This window comes from Lycorma delicatula, chromosome 4, assembly GCF_047948215.1.
Source record: "Lycorma delicatula isolate Av1 chromosome 4, ASM4794821v1, whole genome shotgun sequence".
NCBI classification, from domain to species: domain Eukaryota; kingdom Metazoa; phylum Arthropoda; class Insecta; order Hemiptera; family Fulgoridae; genus Lycorma; species Lycorma delicatula.
The window spans coordinates 112,598,465-112,621,534 of NC_134458.1; the positions used below are offsets into that span (position 1 = coordinate 112,598,465).

At 31.0% G+C, this 23,070-nt stretch overlaps 1 protein-coding gene across 1 annotated transcript in view; it reads right to left on the bottom strand.

The window, feature by feature from the left end:
- The window catches only part of cv-2 (crosveinless 2-secreting protein), a 443,209-nt gene that overhangs the window by 370,548 nt on the left and 49,591 nt on the right, over positions 1–23,070 (bottom strand). The gene's annotated exons all lie outside the window — the stretch shown is intronic.

Below are 23,070 nucleotides of genomic sequence, written 5' to 3' on the forward strand. Positions count from 1 at the left end.
CAAATTCACTAAAGCACAAAGAGTATCATAACGTCAAGTTAAAACAGGACCTAACTTAATACGATCGATGATATTTAAATTAATTGTTAAAAATAAATAAAATTTTTAAATACTACCTTTGGAGTATTAAGACATAATTTTAATAAAAGAGAGATTGTTTGGTGGAGAGGGAGTGAGAGCGAGTATGGTGTGTGTGTGTGTGTGTGAGAGAGAGAGAGAGTGAGTGAGAGAGAAATCGGGATCTCTATCCCCGTTTGGCTTTAAATCCTAATCAACATCAATTGTTTTTTTCTAAATATTTTAAAAATTAAAATAAGTAGAATTATAAATAATAAATACGTGAAATAATTTATACATAATGAACATACATTATATACATAATGAAATCACATTATTTATTGAAATAAATGATGATATTACGTAAACTAAATAGTAAATATTAAGTGTTAAAATAATACACAGTTAAAAATACATTTAAATATAACCATAAAATCATAAAAACAAATTGAAAAAATAAATTACGAATAAATAATAGATAAATAAAAAGATAAGGATAAAACATAAAACTAATGATCAATACAATTTGCATAAATAAGTACTGGAAATATAACTTCCTTAAAACTATGCGCATACAAACGCACTAACATATTCAAAATGTTACATCGACAATCAATTTGAATTTATATTAATAAATTGTATTTTAAATATATTTCAATATATACGTAAAAGTATTATTAAAATGAAATTCACATATTTTTCAAGGCCATCATTTAATTCTTTTTATTATTTTTTTTTTAATAGTAAAACGAATAAATGCGAATGTATCCCTATTATAATAATGCAGTAAGAACTACAATAATTTAATTGCTATATTTAAATAGAGTATAATATTTCTTTCTATTAATTTAGTTTTATATATATATATATATATATATATATATATATATATATATGAGTAGCCTTTAAAATAATGTAAAATTATTTCTTTAAATAGTTAACTATAATAGTTGTTATTATGAATTATTCGATTAGTTGAAATTACAAAATATAAAATCATGTGCGGTATTTTTTAATTTAATATAAATTACTTATAGCTGTTGATTGTTACCTACATTACTCATACAGCAATAAGTAAAGTAATAAAAGCAATTTCCCCTTAGGAAAATTATTATTAAATTGCCTTGCTTGATATCCTTATTTCAAAGGTAATAAAAAATAAAAATATTTGAAAATCATAATTTTCCTTAATGAGATCTAAAGTATATTTAACATTTATTTTCTTAAGGGTACAAAACATTTTTGACATCTGATAATGATATCACAGAATCGGTTTATATAATCAAATTAAACGAAAGCCTACTAAATTAAATACTTAAAGGAAATTAGGAAGACAAGATCAAACTTTTTTTTTTTTTTATTAATTATAGAGAGAGTTCGGAAAGTCGCGGTGTAATATGCTTTAGAATTATATGGTGCATTCTGTTCTTTTGGCATAGGTTGGTTGCCCTGTGGCAAAAGAAATCGTTGGGTATTGCTCAGTAATAAACTAAGACGTCAGTTGTTAAGTTGTAATTGAACTTGCACCGTTCCGTTTCGTGTTGTATCGTTTATCGGAATCAATAGTTACGAGAAACGTAATGGTTCTTATGATGGAGGAACGCATTTTTGTCGTTGAACACGTCTTTCGTGAAGATGATAAGTTTACTGAATTAGGAAAGTACAAGTTTTCTGAAAAGTTTCCAAATAGTATTGTTTCTCACCGTTATTCAATTTGAACTCTTATCGAAAAGCCTCGGGCAACAGGCTCTGTCAAAGACGCTGATCGAAGTGAAAAAAAACCGCCTAAACTAAACAAACAAAAGCTGCTTGATATTAAGCATGAAATGGCCGAAAGTCCATCAAAGTCGATACGTAAGTTATCATAGCAGCATGATATCATACTTGCTACTGCAAATAAACCTACAAGAAAAGAACTAAAACTTCTCTCATACAAAGTAATTTGTCTGCAAGAACTGAAACCTATACAGATCATGCCAAAAGATTAGATTATTGTCATATGTTTAAAAGTTTTATTGGCCAAAATTCCGTAGGTATCCTTGATATTATGTTTTACAGATGAAGCGTGGTTTCATCTGGGAGGGTACATTAATTTACAAGATACAAGACTATGGTCGACAACTAACCTCCATGAAACAAGCAGTGTATCGCAATAGACTACACACGATTGACGAACTAAAAACCACAATAAGTACAAGAATACACAGTGTGTATTCGTAACAAATAGCGCCACTATCAATTACGCTCAATACTGAAAATTACACTAAAACTAATTATTTTCCTGTTATTCTTTCTCATTATAATACTTAAAATATTCATATCTCTAATAATTCCATGAAATAACTTGGAATAGAAATCAGTATTTATGTAGGTGGATGACGTATAATGAAAACAGATCAAAACAACTGAGTATGTATAAAATTTAATAACTTCATCTCTAGAGAAATTTTCATAAACTTATAACGTAAATAAAATTTTAAGAATTTCGTAACAAACAATGATTAAAGCTTTTTGAAAATTTCAGTTTCTAAAATCATTGCGTACTATTAGGAATTGATAAGGATGAGAATTTCCAGTTTACGGCCTACGTATTAGCGAGATTACATAAATAATATTCAAGATACAAATAACAAATGACTTCTATTAATAGACACAATAACAATTTTATTCATGGAATTTATTTATTTAGAAAAAAAGTTATTTTTTATCATTCATAAAGGATTTAAATAGTCTAAAAATATTTATATTTCTTATCCTGTTGTTGTAAAATTTTATGACTTAAAAAACAGAATATTACTCTTTTTCCAGAATAAATGATTTATCATCCAAACTTGAGTTGATTTATTTATTTTCTCCGGTTAACTACAGCTTACAACCAATTACAGCCACCCTCTTCTAATTATTATTATTATTTATTTTTTTTATTAATAAGCAAATAATAATAACAAACAAAGAAAATAAAAAAAAATAAAAAAATAAAAATTAAAAAAAAATATTATTATTCTATCTAATTTTTTTTTAAATACGAAATTAATTTTATTGTATGAAAAAACTCAGACATGATTGAGATACCAACTCAGTTCCTTTTGAATAAAAGCCGGACGCTACCACTCATCCCCAAAGTTTGGCTTTGGATAATGATTTTTTAAAAAGATGGCAAAGTATATTATGTGTTTGCTGGCTGTTAATAATAAGTAAAATAGTTAAAAACAAAATATATATTTTCTAGAGGTGAGGGATTTTTTTCTTTTATAGGTTAAGCTTAACGAATTTATATAAGTAAAGTTTTCTCTAGATCTAACACCCCTTCCAATAAAGGCTATAATAATAAAAGGAAATTTTTTAAAAGTCTTTCTACATTTTAGATCCGGGATCTATAATTATAAAAAAAAACTTATACAATAGCTCTGTACGTGAAGTAAAAATTTTCAAAACATTTTACAGAATTATTTTAACCAAAGGGAAATAGAGAAAAAGAACAAAAAACATATATTTCAACTTTAAGAAGGGAGATTAATTTTTATATATAAAATTTTTCAAAATATTCTTTAATAAAGTTTTTTGTAAAATGCTGCTAAAAAAATTCCAATTTTTTTTCGCGGTATCTACTCCTCTCCTTACGTTTTGGGGTTCAATAGTTTAACTAGATAAAAAACCATATATATATATATAATGTGCAAACGTATGTAAGTACCTGTGTCGCACTGCTTTTGGCCTTATATTTCACGATTGACCGAACTGATTTTCGTTAAATTTGGCCCGAATATTTCTATATTTAGATATTGATCATAGTATTTTTTTCAAAATTCGTTAAGAGAGTAGGGGATATCGCGAAAGAAACAATTTTGATTTTCTTCAAAAGCATATTAGAGAAGACTTTATTCAATTTATTACCTACAATGCATACACAAAAAAAAAAAAATTTCAAAAAATAAACTCCCACCTCTTAAAATTGAAATATATATATTTTGTTCTTTTGTTCTATCTCACTTCGGTTTAAATGTATTTCCAGGAATCCTTTCAAAGTTTACACTTCATATATAGAGCAATATCAATAAATGCCTACATGTTTTTATATTATAAATCCCGGACCTAAAATGCTGAAATGTTTCTTTGAAAATTTATTTTCTCTTATTGTATTCTTTAAGGGGGTGTTGGAATTAGAGAAAACTTTAATTTAGAAAATCCGTTAAGCTTAAACTATATATAAATATTTTTAGAAAAACATTAGGATTTATTCCCACCTCTAGAAAATATATATTTTGTTTTATTTTTAATTTTTTACTTATTATTATTATTATTAATAGCCGGGAAAGTCATGCAAAACTTTGCCAGATTTTTTTTAGAAATTTTAATAAAACAGGAATTAATTGAAGAAAGCAGTACTACAACCTCCGTACCTTTAATTCAGAAATTTCTGAGCTGGAATCCTGGTCAGGCTTTGGCATTTTTCGTGTAGAAAACTCATCAATTGTAATTAGGCACAGCCTGTGTTTGTATGGTAAATATATATAGTCCGATCATAAGTTTTTGTTATGAAATTTATTAAGTTAACTATTTACATATAGTGAATACATTTAGGGAACAACGAAAATTAATTTTTTTTTATCAATAGACGAATGTAAGTCAAATGTTGAAAAGTTTACATTATATGCATTTCTCTTGTTTTAAATTGTAATTATAACTTTTATTTAAACTTTTAAAAAAATTATCTATATGTTCACAAAAAAAATCCTAATCCTTGTTTTAAGGAAAAAATTCTAAAAAGATAAAATTTAATCTTTTCATTTTACTTTATCAATAATTCTTATATCATTTTTACTAAATAAATTCAAAGGAACTGTATAAATGGTTTGATCAAAATTTACCGTAATGTTTAATTTAGTTTTTGATTAATTAAAATCAATTTATTAATTTTTAAGAAATACAGATAGATGATGTGATTCATTTTTACAAAATGATGATATTATAAATCTAAAATGCGTTCATAAAAAAACAATAAAATTTTGAAAGCATATACATAAGACGATATTTTATTATAATATACACAAAAAGTATATGTTATAAAGAATAGTATAATCAAAATAAACACAGTTATAAACAGTAAGAAAAATTAAAGTACGAATGAAAGAAAAAAAATTATGAAAAAAGAGAATTATTAACGTTGTACCTACTTATTAAAGTCTTTAAATCAACATAAATAATATGGAAAGCGGTTATACTTCAGTAGAACATAGAAAGAAATAAAAGTATCATAGAAAAAAACGGGTAAAGAAGAACAAAAAAATCAAAGAAGGAGGTGAAGTTTATACATTAAATAAGGCTGGAGACACCAGAACTCATAAATAAGAACTGCCTTTCTTTTTAAGTTAATGTTCGTATAGTATTAAATTTACAAAGGTACTTATCCTTATTTCTTTTTCTTTAATTTTTTTTTTCTTTTTGTTTGTTAAGTAACCGAAATTTAAATAAGTTGTCAATTATTTATTATTTATAAATAGAAATGTAGAATGTTGTCATTTATATTCGGAGATGTTTCAGGAAGAAAGGTAATTTCGGACTTTAAGCTAATTTTTAAACTAAAAAAAAAGAATAGCTATGTAATAAAAGCAATTATGGAAATTTTTATTTTTACGTTACAGCCAGAAAAATACATATTTAATCTTTATTTATCGATAATGTAAAAGTGATTTCTCATGTTTTATAATTGCACAAATTGTATAGTAAACAAAAGGTTTTCAAATCGTAATTTTGTAATTAATATAAAATTAAATTAAGATATAAAATAAATTATGAGACATAATTTCCTAGATATATGTCTACAAAAAAAAAAAAAAAAAAATGTTTAAGTTATATGTTTAAATGTTTGAGATATATTCGTATGTATGTATCTCGCATAATACAGAAATGATTAGCCGCAGGATGTTGAAATTTTGAATTTAGGACTGTCCCTAACGCTAATCGTTTTTAAGTTATGCGAGATACATACGCACATTCGTACAGAAGTCACGCCGAAACTAATCAAAATGGATTCAGGAATGGTCAATATTTTTCCTAATCGTCTGTAAATTTTACTTTCCATTCGCTTTTACAGACAAAAGGTTAAAGGCAGTAAATTCTGATGATCCTTGATGACTCATTTACCGATTCTATTTACCTATTAAACAAAAGTTTTTAATTTAAGAGAAACAACGTGATTTTACAGCAGAAATAATTATGTTGGCCTGTGACTGACGTAATATATGAAAATTAAACTCAATCGTTTACGAAGATTTTTAATTTATATAAAGACAAAAATTATTCATTGAAAATATCGGTTAACATTAGCTAAATGTCATTTCACTTAATAAGATCATTATCGTTTTCCTTTACATTCAACATCAGAATTGTGTGGGAGTTGGTCGGCAATTTTTAACAGTTACGACAGGGCGAACTGTATATTTCTTTTATATACCAATACATATGAATGTAATGTAATCAAACAATTTGAAAAATTTATATTAATTTTTTGTTATTAAATATTATTTTAATCCTTGATAAACATTTTCAAGATTATTCTTAAAGAATTATATTTGTATTTATATTTTGAATTCTGAATAATTTTTCTTAGGATTGCGTACAAACATATATATATATTTTTGGGATATATACTAATTAATTTAATGTTAAACATAATATTATATCAGTAAACTTCCCTTTTTCCATAAAGAAAAATATTATTTATAAGGAAATAAGGAGTAAATATTTGAGAGATTGTAAAGTGAAAAAAGGATGTTCATTAAACTATGTAATTAAATGTTTACCACTTTTAACCAGAGAATCAGCTTCGAAAGTATTGACCATGATATTCCAGAAACTAAATTAAGAAGTTCTTAATAAATGAATAATTTTAAAATTGAAAGGAAAGAAGAAGAAATAAAAGTAAAATAAAAAATAATGACTATAATTAAAAGAATAACAAATTTCTCGGACGTGGAATAGAACATTAATTGTTATAAATTTATTTTTTTCTATTAAAGAGAAAAATTCAGAGGGTTGATAAACTTTCAGTGAGGTTATATTTATACGACTGTTATAAAATGAATATTATTTACAATCAGTTCACGAAAATCTGAAGCGCTGTAATAAAGATACAGTTCTATATTTTATATCCTCTAACAAATATATTTTCATGAAAACAAAAGTGACTGCCTTTTATAAGGGAGAAAGAGATAAAATGATTTGGAGAGAAAAAAGTAATTTTTTCCCCGTTTTAATCTTTTGTAAATATATATGTATATAATTTTTTTTTAAATATCTTTAATTTTTATCAGAAAAATTGCAGTATATTTTTAAAATTCATAAACATTTATGAATTAATTCCTTAATTATTATTAAATCTATAAGCAGAATAGTCCAAGAGTGAATTAAATTGAATTAATGTCTAAGAACTCAACATCTCATTTACTAACTCTTTAATATTCTAGCAGACTACCTTTGAAAATCATAAATCCTCCTAACTCCATAAATACTACATTGTATTGGGTATAATTCTGATAAAAATAATAGTTTTAATATAAGACCTTTATAATAAAAAATAGGCCGGCAACTCTGTTTGACCCACGATGACCGACCCTCCTCACCACCATGACAAACTGTAACCAAACTAGCATCATTGCCATATGTACAAAAAAAATCATCGTGCCAAATTTCATTCAAATCAGTCTATTCAATCTGGAAATACTTATATAAAAACAGGCCATAACCTGCCAGAAGTTTTTATTGCTGGATTTTTTGTTTCAGTCAGGTTAGAGGAGGTCATGAAACGTCAAGTTTTCCAAAATCCCGTTAGATAATAAAATCTGATGCGATTAGCAAACAGATGTTTATATACTGTACCGTACAGTATTTAGTTTGAAGATTAATTTTTTTTTTGTTGATAATTTATTTTTTTACTGTGTTTTAAATAATTACTTTATTTTTAATAATGATTAAATTAAAATTGTTAATAGCCGGTAAAATAATATATGATTTAAGTATATTTAATCAAATTAAAACAAATGAAACATTATAGTTATATTGGTTGGAATTATTTAAATATATTATATTAATTTATGTCTCTTTAGCTACACATCAGAGAAGTTGATAAAAACTTTTGTATTTTTTAGATCGCTGAAATTTTGGCTGGCCTCTGTAGCGCGAGTGGTAGCGTATCATCCTTTCATCCGAAAGTCTCGTGTTTGAATCCCGGCCACGCATGGCATTTTTACATGCTAAAAAATTGCTATTTCATTTCAACAAAGAAAGATATCCTTGAAAATTTGGCTACTACTAGGATTGTTCGGGAAGTTCTCGGTCTGAAAAAGGGATGGGGCAACTAAGACTAAATGACTAAGATAATTTCACGTATAATTCTGTAGATGGCGTACAATAAAATTTCAGATGCACGGGGTTTAGTTGCTTGTTTGTGGCGGTCGAGTAAACAAACAAGTTTTGAGTTATCTGAAAAATGGGTAAAATTGAAGTTTGACCTGTTATGAAGTATTTTGTTTTAAAAGGTAAAAACCCTGACGGACATAAAAAAAATGTTAGATTCCAATTTAAAGGGGTTTTCTCCTTCTTTTTCGACGTTAAAAAAGTCGGCTGCTGAATTTAAATGTGGTCGTACATCATTTCAAGATGATGATGATTGTTTGGGAGCCCAAAAACCGCTTGACCGACGAAATCATCTTCTCGATAACGTTTCAGCCTTTCGCTCAGAAGACCCCGCGTTTGAATCCCGGTTAGACATGGCATACTTATTTGTCAAAAAATTTCCATTTCATAAATCTACGCTAAAGCTTTCATGCGTATTTGGTGAATTTAAAAAAAAATGTTTATTGCTCTTTTTTACAGTACTAAATGCGTTAGTTTCGTATGATATAGAAGAAATGAATAAAGAATAGCAATTAATGAAATCAGTAAAAGCTATAAATACAAATTATTATTTTAAATTATTTGCTGTTAAGTCGTTTGCGAAATAATCAGGAAAAGTGAGATGGTACAGACGGTTGTAATTACTGGTTGGGATGATTCGTTAAATTGATTTTAAACCGACTGAAATTATTCAAATTATCTGCAAACATTTCCCCGCCCCCCGAGCCAGATCCGCAACTAAACGTAAACTCGGATCCGAGGGGTGCCGTAGCCTCTAACTATCTCGTCAGGAACAAAGTTCCCGCCAGCGATAGCCGGGACTCGGTCGTTTAGGTGCCATGCCTCTAATGAGGGGACCACCAAAGGATCCCCCACCTGGACTAGGTCTTAATTCCACCTACGGTATATTGAAAGGGAGTCCCCACTCGATCATCGTAAGCGAGAGACCGAGGCCTCTCGCTTACGCCTTTGCACAGCTTTATTGAACTGAATTTATAGAATACGAATATTTATTCATTTGCTACCAAATTTTCCTTTCTTTTAAATACCTACTGCTTTCCTTTATGGGAAATATTCTTAAAGCTTAATATTTAGATGTAGAGTTTACAAAAACTACAAATCTTACTATAAATTACCATTTCTGAAAATAAAAATACTTAAAATTATATAAAACAATATTTACTTGTTTATTTTTGCTTTCAGATTTTTAAAAGTATCATGTGTGTTTCGATATACCAAAGCCCCAACAGAAGAATTAAAAATAATAAACTTATGAAGATAAAATAATTAACATTATATATTACGGAAAGATATTAGATTTGACCGCGTGAAGAGGAGACCATTTTAATTCGACATTTTATATGATTATGATACGGTTATATCCAAACATTATTATCCAATTATTATGAAATTTTTCAGAAATATATATCCTGTTCTTTGGCAGTATGATGATATGCAATGGTTTTTCACAAGATTTTCCTTTCAGTATGGTGTCTTATACAATTGTTGGAAAGAGCATAGACTGTTAGATTTCACTCATTGAATCACCCACCTGGTAGATGCATTCTGTACGTAATGCGCTGAAAATATTAACATTGTTGCATGTTTATTACATTAAAACGAACAATAATTACAGTATTGCAAACACATTCAAATTGTTTTTGGCACTGACTAAACTTTCTATCATCAATCACGAACGAAAATACAGGTTTTTACTTTGTTTTTTAATATTCACTAAGTTAAAATAGTTATAAGCCAAATTCGTTAAATTTAGTACAAGAACAAAGTATACTGTTTACATATCTATTAAAAAAAGTATAATACATTTTTTAACATGAAAAATCAAGCCATAATTGAGCCTTGTAATTTGAATGTATGTAGAGCTAGTAAATAGTTAAATAAGCTCCTAGTTTCGACCGCAAAATTAACTATAAAGGTATGGACTAATTTGTATTTTAGATAATTTTATGATCCTAAACTTTAAGAATAATTGAATGCTCGTTATTTACTTTTACAACAAACACACACACACACACACACACACATATATATATATATACATCCTATACTTGAGTAATATAATTTTAACTAGCTAATATTAATAATAGTAATAATAATATGCAATACAATAAATAACTAAATAAAACTACAAAAGTAATACATTATCTATTTTGCATAAATCTACATACCATGCAGACAAATAGACTATTAAATCAGGTATATATTACAGGTTATATATACTATGAAAGTCTTTGTTAACAAAAAAAAGTAATTTATTTTAAAATATTTAGAGGTTGTTTTATTTTATAAATTTTATATTTTATTTTTCAATTTTATATTAAAAAAAAATCAAATGTATTTTATTTCTGAAACTAAAATAAAACATTTTTTTTTTTTTAATAAATATATTAAAATTAGTTTAGATTATAAAGTATTTATTATATGTTTTAGTGATTGTAATAATTTAATATGGTAATTATTCATATTAATCAATATTATTAGAATGTAATTTAAATTCTACGGAACGTAAAATTGCTATATTAACATTTTTCTTAGGTGTTAAAAGAAATTACGTGAGAAATTTTATCATATAAATTTAATGAATAAGAAAATTAATTCTTGGAAAATATATTATTTGTACATATTTTTAAAAAAATTGTCTTGTTTTTTCTTCATAAATTCTCATCCATATTAAAATCCTGGCCAAGTATTGCAAGACGTTCCCGGTCATTACTAATAAAAATTAAAAGAATTAGAGCCAAAAATCAAAAAACAGAATATATATTTTTTAGAGGTGGGAAACAAATTTTAAGAAAGGTTTTTTTAATAATGTTCATATATAGTTTAAGCTTCAAAAATCTGCTAAGTAAAGTTTTCCTTAAATCTAACCCCCCTCCTTTCAATAAAGGATAAATATTAAAATTCTATAATTGTAAAATATTGTGGACATTTCTTGATAGCTCTATATACATATATATGTATATGATAAACTTAAAGTTTTTTTTGAAAAATAGTTAAACCGAAGGTAAACAGAACAAAAGTTTAAGAAAGATATATTTCCATCTAAAGAGGAGGTAGTTGATTTTTAAAATTTTTCTTTGTATTTAAATACAGAGTGATTTCAAATTGTACGGCAATATGTATAAATATAGGTCAGAAACGATTTGTTAGCGAGTCTCATCTTGCGAAATATTTAGCCCTGTCTTCTGCTCCCTTTGTGAAATTAAACTTTACTAAAATTCCTGGGGTACAAATCGAGGAGTAAATTTGGTGCTTTCTTATTTTTTTTTATCTAAGAAATTGAATAAAAGTGGTTCCAGACTTTTTTTAGCTTGAAAAGAAATGGGGTAAAACATGAAAAAGTTTTGTTGAAAAATACACTTTTTAGGTTTGGAATAAAATAACTATGTTAAATTACAAATAAACAAATAAAAATCTTTAGTTAATTTTTTAGAGAATTTAATTCTGAAAAAAATTATGTAAATACCGTTTATTATAATTAAATACAAATTTGAGAAATTCAACTAGATACAAAACACACAAAATGGATTCGAAAAGTGATACGATTTTAAACAAATAATTTACATACAAATACTAAAAATTATAAAGATAAATTTGAAACACATCCTTCTAAAACATATGTAATATTTTTGTTTTTTCATAGGCTGGCAATAACAGCTGATCAACAATTAACCTTAGTATCTAGCATTTGAAAATTCATTTGAGCAGTGTTTGTGCTGTTATATTTCGGTCAGTCATTCACAATGGTTGATACCACAAATTTGTTTTCATTTGAAAAGCTGACTTATGTTGTTAATTTGTGGTGTAGTCTTCTTTGTGAAAATCTCATAGGCCCGTTTTTCTTACCGCCAAGGCTCAATAGAGATCGACTGCATTTTCTGCAAACAAATTGAAGGAACTCTTGGAAGATATTCTACTTGCAGATAGAGTGCAGATGTGGTTTTTCAATGATGACACCTCAATATTTTCGTGATGTGATGGACCATTTAAATTACACATTTAGTAAGCAATGGATTGGTCGAAATGGACCAGTAAAATGGCTACCTAGACCTTCCGATCCCACGCCGGCAGACGTTTTCCTTTGGGTGGGATGAAGTCTTTAGTCTACTCCGCTCGTATTGGCTTACAAGAAGAATTGAGACATTGTATAATAGAAGCTGAAGCTACTATTAGGAATAATAATAATAATGCTATTAGACGTGTTTGCTAGCATGGATACGCCGAGCTGAAATATGCACTGAACAGTATGACGACCACATTGAGTAACTGCTTTGAAAAAATGTTTGCAGGTTAATCAAGTAACCATATTGATATTTAATAATATTTAGAAAAAAACAAAAAGTACGTGATTTTTATTTTTTTTAATTTATTTTTTATTATTATTTTTTTTTTTTTTTGTTATTCATAGGTTTTCTATTTATTTTCATTAACAATAAGCATTGATGAAAATTTTTCTGTTTAAAACTGTACTACTTTCCGATCCAGTTTTTGTGTTTTGTTTCTAATTAATGTTTAATTCCTAAAATATTTTTTTTTTATTTTTCATAAACGTTATTTACATCGATTTTCTCAAAATTAAATCTTCTACAAAGGTAAATAGAAAGTTTTATCTGTTTATTGGTAAATTAACAAAGTTACTTTATTCCAAAAATAAAAAAGTGTATTTTCTGACAAAACGTTTTCCTATTTTACCCCGTTTTTCTTAAAACCTAAGAGAGATAGAGGTCCTGGGATCACTTTTCTTCAATTTCTTAGATAAAAAATATAAGGTAGCAACTATTTTATTCTTCAATTTGTTCTTCAAGAATTTTAGTATTTTACAGAGGAAGCAAAAAGCAGGGCTAAATGTTTCGCGAGCCGAAACTCGCTAACAAACCGTTTTCTGACCTATTTTTATATGAATCTCCCGAGAAATTTCCGAGCAATTTAGAATCACTCTCACTCACTCTCTCTCACTCTCCTTCGCTCTCTCTCTCTCTCTCTCTCTCTCTCTCACCCAGTGTATGTGTTTTTGTGTACATATATATGTCTGGATTGTAGGTAATAAACTTGCTTTAATAAAGTTTTCTCTAAAATGCGTCTGAAGAAGATCGAAACCGGTTTTTTACGATATCCCCCACCAACTTAACGAATTTACAAACAAATTAATACGATTAACATATGGAAATACCCCCTCTATGAATCATGAGACCTTGCCGTTGGTGAGGGGGCTTGAGTGTTCAGGGATACAAAGTAGCTGGACCGAAGGTGCAACCATATCGGAGAGGTATCTGTTGAGAGCCAGACTAAGGAATAATTCCTAAAAGAGGGCAGCAGCTCTTTCAGTAGTTGTTAGGGGCGTGAGTCACAATGACTTAAACGGTCATATCAACATCATTCAGTCCTCTGAGTACTGCGCAGCTGAAAGCAATTGAAAACTACAGCTGTTTTTTTTTTCCAAGAAAGTGTGGCCCTCTGCATTTTCACACAACAATAATGGAGTCGCCTTCCTTGGTAAAATATTCCGGAGGTAAAATAGTCCCCCGTTCGGATCTCCCAGTGGGGACTACTAAGGAAGGGGTCACCAGAAAACTAAAAAATAACATTCTACGAGTCGGAGCGTGGAATATTAGAAGCTTGAAAAAGGTTGGTAGGGTAGAAAATTTAAAAAGGGAAATGGGTGTGATGAAGTTGGATATAGTAGGAATTAGTGAGGTTCGGTGGGAAGAGGAAGGCGACTTTTGGACAGGTAATTTTAGAGTAATTAACTCAGCGTCAAATAATGGGCAGGCAGGAGTAGGTTTTTGTGATGAACAAGAAGATAGGGAGGAGAGTGGAGTATTTCAAGACGCATAGCGATAGAATCATTGTAATAAGGATAAAATCATAACCTAAACCGACAACGATTGTTAACGTCTATATGCCTACAAGCGCCCATGATGATGATGATGAGGTAGAGTGTGTATACGAAGAGATTGATGAAGCAATTAAACACGTAAAAGGAGATGAAAATTTAATAATAGTTGGAGATTGAAATGCAAGCATTGGAGAAGGCAAGGAAGGAAATATAGTGGGTGAATACGGGCTGGGCAAAAGGAATGAAAGAGGGGACCGACTTATAGAGTTTTGCACGAAGTATAATTTAGTAATTGCCAACACCCAATTTAAAAATCATAACAGAAGAATATACACTTGGAAAAAGCCAGGCGATACTGCAAGGTATCAGACAGATTATATCATGGTTAAGCAAAGATTTAGAAATCAACTCGTTGACTGCAAAACTTACCCTGGAGCAGACATTGATAGCGACCATAATTTGGTGATAATGAAATGTAGATTGGGGTTTAAAAACCTGAAGAAAAGGTGTCAGATGAATCGGTGGAATTTAGAGAAGCTTGAGGAAGAGGAGGTAAAGAAGATTTTTGAGGAGGACATCGCAAGAGGTCTGAGTAAAAAAGATAAGGTAGAAAATGTAGAAGAAGAATGGGAGAATGTTAAAAAGGAAATTCTTAAATCAGCAGAAGCGAACTTAGGCGGAATAAAGAGAACTGGTAGAAAACCTTGGGTTTCAGACGATATATTGCAGCTGATGGATGAACGTAGAAAATATAAGAATGCTAGTGATGAAGAAAGTAAAAGGAACTATCGGCAATTAAGAAATGCTATAAACAGGAAATGCAAACTGGCGAAAGAAGAGTGGATTAAAGAAAAGTGTTCAGAAGTGGAAAGAGAAATGAACATTGGTAAAATAGACGGAGCATACAGGAAATTTAAGGAAAATTTTGGGGTACATAAATTAAAATCTAATAATGTGTTAAACAAAGATGGTACACCAATATATAATACGAAAGGTAAAGTCGATAGATGGGTGGAATATATTGAAGAGTTATACGGAGGAAATGAATTAGAAAATGGTGTTATAGAGGAAGAAGAAGAGTAAGTTGAGGAGGATGAAATGGGAGAAACAATACTGAGATCTGAATTTAAGAGAGCATTAAAAGATTTAAATGGCAGAAAGGCTTCTGGAATAGACGGAATACCTGTAGAATTACTGCGCAGTGAAGGTGAGGAAGCGATTAATAGATTATAAAAACTGGTGTGTAATATTTATGAAAAAGGGGAATTTCCGTCAGACTTCAAAAAAAGTGTTATAGTAATGATACCAAAGAAAGCAGGGGCAGATAAATGTGAAAAATACAGAACAATTAGTTTAACTAGTCATGCATCAAAAATCTTAACTAAAATTCTATACAGAAGAATTGAGAGGAGAGTGGAGGAAGTGTTAGGAGAAGACCAATTTGCTTTCAGGAAAAGTACAGGGACAAGGGAAGCAATTTTAGGCCTCAGATTAATAGTAGAAGGAAGATTAAAGAAAAACAAACCAAAAAAACAAAAGGCATTCGATAACGTAGATTGGAATAAAATGTTCAGCATTTTAAAAAAATTAGGGTTCAAATACAGAGATAGAAGAACAATTGCTAACATGTACAGGAACCAAACAGCAACAATAACAATTGAAGAACATAAGAAAGAAGCCCTAATAAGAAAGGGAGTCCGACAAGGATGTTCCCTATCTCCGTTACTTTTTAATCTTTACATGGAACTAGCAGTTAATGATGTTAAAGAACAATTTAGATTCGGAGTAACAGTACAAGGTGAAAAGATAAAGATGCTACGATTTGCTGATGATATAGTAATTCTAGCCGAGAGTAAAAAGGATTTAGAAGAAACAATGAACGGCATAGATGAAGTCCTACGCAAGAACTATCGCATGAAAATAAACAAGAACAAAACAAAAGTAATGAAATGTAGTAGAAATAACAAAGATGGACCGCTGAATGTGAATATAGGAGGAGAAAAGATTATGGAGGTAGAAGAATTTTGTTATTTGGGAAGTAACATTACTAAAGATGGACGAAGCAGGAGCGATATAAAATGCCGAATAGCACAAGCTAAACGAGCCTTCAGTAAGAAGTATAATTTGTTTACATCAAAAATTAATTTAAATGTCAGGAAAAGATTTTTGAAAGTGTATGTTTGGAGTGTCGCTTTATATGGAAGTGAAACTTGGACAATCGGAGTATCTGAGAAGAAAAGATTAGAAGCTTTTGAAATGTGATGCTATAGAAGAATGTTAAAAATCAGATGGGTGGATAAAGTGACAAATGAAGAGGTATTGCGGCAAATAGATGAAGAAAGAAGCATTTGGAAAAATATAGTTAAAAGAAGAGACAGACTTATAGGCCACATACTAAGGCATCCTGGAATAGTCGCTTTAATATTGGAAGGACAGGTAGAAGGGAAAAATTGTGTAGGCAGGCCACGTTTGGAATATGTAAAACAAATTGTTAGGGATGTAGGATGTAGAGGGTATACTGAAATGAAACGACTATCACTAGATAGGGAATCTTGGAGAGCTGCATCAAACCAGTCAAATGACTGAAGACAAAAAAAAAAATATGGAAATCTGAAGAAAGTGATTCGGTTAATCGTGAGATACACGGCCAAACGTAGTGCGACACACGTACGTACACAAATACATGACGGTATGTTGTTTTGGTCTTAATGAAGTAGTTGGGCTCTAAAACATAATGATTTGCAAAAAAAACCCGACACCCCCTTTATGACACGATCACTATACTTTCCCCTTTAATATAGCTATTCTAGCTATATTCGCCGGGATAGTAAAGAAATAGTAATAATAATAGTTGTTTAATTCAAAGATGCTTTTACAAAATTATAATTTGTCAATAATTATATTTTTTAATACATAATTGCTTGTTGAACCATTAAAATCTCGTCAAAAACATTGAACAATAAGTAACTATAATTAAGATACCTCATTACCAATGATGAAACCAGACAACCGGTGATATATGGTTAAAATTGAATGATAAACAATATAGATAATGACTACACGTAAATTTGTAACGTAAAATATTAATTGAGGTGTGATCTAACAAGTAAAATTTTTACAAACTTTTATTAATTTCCAAAATCATTTTGTAAAAGAAAAAAATCAAAAACTGAAATTACAGAAATTAGATGAAGACGAATAGAACATTATTGATGAAACACCACGCGAGGATGTAAATATTTATAAATTTAAAATTATGAATAATTTATCGAAATTTTTTTTATCAAATTAAAAGAATAACTTTACCGATTTGTACCGTTTTGGGGTTATAAAATGACAAAAATTATTGGTATGAATAATAAGTACTTAAAAAATAGAAATCATTAAGTCTTTATTGATAATTTGAACAAAATTTGGGAATATCTTCTTTTACAGAGCAGTATTTATTTTAAAATATTGATTGTTAAACATTTTTCTGAATGTTTTTTTTATTTGAATTAGGGTATAAAAATTTATTTAGAGGTTTTGTAAACCTCTAAATTCTTAAGATTTTCTGATATCTTCAAAATTTTCTTTTTTAATTTATATAGCAATATATTATCTGTTATGTTTTATTCTTTAAAATTGCAGATAACTTAAGTTAGTTTTTAATAATTTAAAAAAAATCTAATTGAATACAAAATTTCATAATTTATGTATATATAAAATTATTTACGCCTACAAACAAACCTGTACGTCCGGACGTACACAAATATGCACATATTTAATATGACAGTTACGTGAAATTAATTTATACATCCATTCACAATAATACTACAACGCAAGCGATATAGAGTTGAAACTGATTGAATTACAAGTTAATTACTTGCAATGTATCGGTAATTTTAAAATGTTAGATAACTTACAAGTTATGGCGCTGTTTATACTCCTTGAAGTATGCATGGGCGCGCGTGTATATATATATATATATATATATATATATATATATATATATATATATATATATATAAGGTAAGTAATTACAAATAAATATGAAATATAATCAATAAATATAACGTACAATTATTCACAGCAGCTAATATCTTATGGTCTTTGAGTGATATATTTGACAGTAACAACATAAATTCATTTACTCACAGGTGCACAGAACGTTTACATATATATATTCATATATATCTTACGCACATTATGTCTGTGTGTGTATATATATATATATATATATATATATATATATATATTTATTATTATTATTATTATTATTATTATTATTATTATTATTATTATTATTATTGTTTTTTTTCTTGAATTTTTACGGGCATCGACTACTAAGGTCATTAGCCCTCGTCACATTCTTAAAGGAAATTAGTATCACCATCAGGATCGTCATATGTAAGGGTGTAAAGGGCCCATATATTTTATTTAAAAACACAAACTACACAGAATCATTAAACCACTACAAAAACAAAAACAAAACAACACTTATGGGGTGTAAAGGGCCCCAAAATTAAAATTTGAGATAAAATTCTCAAAGAAGATAAAAGTAAAACTATAAAAATAATACCATACCATTCCATTTATTTTTTTTATACCCGTCTCGTTTAGTTGTTAATTTTAGCACCCTCGGGGCGACAAGAACCGCCGTGAAGCAGTATATTAGTCGCGCCAGGATGCCGTGGCAGTTGACTCCTTATAAACAGGCTACAGGCATCCATTGCGCTTACCCATAGGCTCGTACCCTCAGTCCACCATTGAGGGTCCCCATGCCATCATCGGACACACTCCGACTCACTGCTCTTGAATGCAGACGAGCCAGGGTGGCCTAGGCAAGAGGGCTACCTCCCGTCACTATACCTGCCACGCTTCGAGACTCCCATATATAAATAAATGAAACTACCTCTTAGAGACTTTATCACAGCTTTAAATTTTTCACTTTTACAGACTTCCAAGAACTCCACTGGCGTGTCTTTTCTTCATTTCCATTATCCAGATCAGCAGTAATATCATTTCTAAGACGGAACCTCTTTCTGAGGTCCTCATATATGGTACACTCTTCTATTAGATGCTTGACTGTCAGTGTTTTATTACAAACACCGCACATTGGTCTCTCTTTGCCGGTTAACAAATATGAATTTGTTAATCGCGTATGACCGATTCTAAGTCTGGTCACACCTACTTCTTCACGGCGAGTAAACTTAAAGTCGCTTTTCCACTTATATGGAGAAGTTTTCACCGAGTTTAATTTGGTATTTAAACTCCTCCAATCAGTACTCCATTTGTTTCTTACTGTTAGTTAGACGGTTTTTAACATCTGCCGCTCTTACAGGAAATGCATCCAAATTATCGCAGACTGTTGCCTTTCTGGCAGCTTCGTCTGCGCTTTCATTACCTGTAATACCAGCATGCCCTGGAGTCCATACAAATACGCATCGCTGCCCTCGTTGATTTAGAACGTATAAAATGGACAGGATGTTTGCAATTAGGACATCCTTAATGTTCTTGTTCCGAATTGCAACAAGTGCACTAAGAGAATCGGAACATATTAGCACTCTCTCTTCGCAATAATGTTCTATGTAGCGAAGAGCTTGCTGAATGGCAGTAAGTTATGCCGTGTAGACACTGGCCATATCTGGCAGTTTCCAACAATGGGCTTCTCCATTTATATATATGGAGCATCCAACACCATGTTCGGTTTTAGAACCGTCAGTATATATTCTAATATGTTCTTCGTAACTACTGACGGTTCCCAAAAATTCCTGTTGGATGATAACTGCTGGCTTTCCGCACAAGTCCGGCTAGTCGCCGGACTTGTGCGGAAAGCGCCTGTCGCATATCTTATTCCGCTATTGTGAATTACGTCTTCCTTTCTTAAATGCGACTTCCTAGCGGATGAGCATACAATACATCCGTAGTCGAGTTTCGATTGAACCAATGCCTTATACAATCGTAATAATATGTCTTTATCTGAGCCCCAATTAATCTTCGATAAACATTTTAAAATGTTTAGGGCTTTTTTGCATCTAACACTTAAGTTCTGTATGTGTAATCCCCACGTAAGGGATTTATCCAATACTAGTCCTAAAAATCTCACGTTGTCTTTATATTGTATTGGATCATTGCCGATTGTCAACGTAGGACTTTGATGAGGAATTCTCTTCCTACAGAAGTGTACACAGCACGTTTTTTCTGGCGAAAACTGGAATCCATTATTCCTCGCAACTTCGTTTAAGGCGTCGATCGCCCGTTGCAATTTGTATTTCACGATAGCAGTCTTGTTGCTGGCATACACAATTGCCAAATCATCAACAGACGCTTTTGCTGATTTCTACTGGAATGGCTGTTATCAATTTGTTAATGTCGATCATAAACAAGGTACCACTCAATGGTGAACCTTGTGGTATGCCATTTTCCAAGATTTTTACAGATGAATATTCGTTGTTGACACGTACTTGGAAAGTACGGTCATTCATATAGTTGCTCAGTAAGATTGGAAGTTTGCCACGAATGCCGCATTCATATATCTGGAGCATTATGCCATGACGCCAGGTCATATCGAAAGCCTTCTGAAGATCAAAGAAGACTCCGACACAATGTTTCCTTGTTATATGTAATGTTCTTTAAGTTGATAATTTGATCGGTGGTAGAATGGTATTGACGAAAACCTGATTGATATGGTGATATCAGGTTTTCTTTTTCCAAAACCCAAACGAGTCGATTAATAATCATTTTTTCGAATATTTTTCCCATAGCGCACGTCAAGGAGAGAGGACGATAGCTATTGGGATCTGTTAAACATGAGCACATTGGCACTGGAACAACATGAGCTTTTTGCCACTGCTGCGGGTACATTCCAGCCCGCCATATTTGATTATACAATTCTAATAATCTGCGTTTTGCAGTGGTATTCAGCTGCCTGATCATATTATAATGGATTTCATCCGGACCAGCAGCTGTGTTGCCTGATTTTTCCAACGCTTTTACGAATTCTTCCATTTTAAATGGTACATTATATGAGTAATTATACTCAGTTCTAAAATTTAGTAGACCTTCGAGTTCTTCTTTTTTGGTCCGAAAACCTTCCTCGTAGTTGGCCGTTTTGATGGCCTTCTCGAAGTGATTGGACAATAGCTCTGCGATTTCGTTTGGAGTGTCCTTAATTCCATCTTCATCTTGAAGGCTAGTTATGGGCGCAAAATTTTTACGCCCACAAATCGCCTTCACGTTCCTCCAAACATCTGATGCAATAGTGGTTCTGTCGATGGATGACACGTATTGCTGCCAGGATCGTTTCTTCAAGTCAATCATGAGACGTTTTGCATACGCCCTGTATTTTTTAAAGGCAATAAGATTTTGTAGTGTAGGACGTTTCTTGAAGGCGTTATACGGTCTTTCCTTTCTTTTAATAGCTTCACTTATTTCTTCGTTCCACCATGGAACGGGTCGTTTCGTAAGTTTCCCAGATGTTATGGAAATGAATCTCGATGCCGACTCAAGTATCCCAATTGTTATAGCGTCGACATCGTTCCCGATAACTCCAGTTGTTTCAGGGAGTATCGTTCTAGCTGTGAAGCTCGTCCAATCTGCCTTTTCAAACAACCATCTTTTAGAGATGGGATATATTTTTCTTGTAACATCAGTTACAATTTGCACCGAAAAATGATCGCTTCCATGCAAATCGTCTACAACATGGAAGCTGTACCTCGGTGCTATCGATCCGCTTATCATTGCAAGATCTATACAGGACGTCGATCCATCACTGGCATTGAAAAAGGTTCCCGACCCGTCGTTTAAAAGCATAAGTTCAGAATTCATCAGGAACCTTTCCAGTTCTCTTCCGCGGGGATCTACTCGATCCGATCCCCAGAGAGAATTATGAGCATTAAAGTCAGCCACCAATAAAACTGGTGGGTAAAGCTCAGAAATTAATCTTGCTATGTCATCCTTATTTAAATCGAAATTCGGCAAGTATATGCTGCAAACATATATGGGGCGGACGCTTCATTCCAATGGCGACGGCTTGCAGGTTTGTATTTAGATTAACAGCTTCGGCGGTAGCTCTGGTCGGTGTTAGTATGGCTACTCCACCTCTAACTCTTATATTTGGCGGTTGATCTCGCCGAAATGTATCATATCCTTTTAATTTAAATTTTTCATTTCGGCTGAAATGCGTTTCTTGCAGACATATACAAATCGGGTCTACATCATGTACCAAGCGTTGGAGCTCATGGGTGTTTGAAAAACATCCATTGATGTTCCATTGTACAATCGACTCGCTGATTTTAAATTAAATTATAGCCTAGGTTTTCCTTTCGGCCATCCTTTTTTTCTTCTTTTCTCCATACTGCGTACAGCATCGTGTTCGCGGAGAACGTCGTCGCCCGTGTAGCTTCCGGTCTCCGAATCGGGGACCACCAGAGCCGCCGACGACGACGGGCATGGATCGACGTCGGTTTCAGGCGCCGATTGAGAGGCGGCAACCTCGCCGCCCCCCGACATGGGGTAGCACCGGTCACCGCCTGTGGGAGGGGGGACACTCGCCCCCCCTGTGTTATTTATGTGGCCTCTGGGGTTTAGAGGCCACCTCAGTAGCAGGAGGATTGGGAGCCTCCATAACAGTCTCTTTAACTGCTACTTTCTGCTTATCAATAAGTATCTCACTAGACGGACTTGGCATTCTGCTTTATAGTCCGTTTTCTTCTGACCAAGAGCAACTTTCGGAGTTTTATTTTCAGGAGGCTGTACTAATATCTTTGGCTTTACATGTT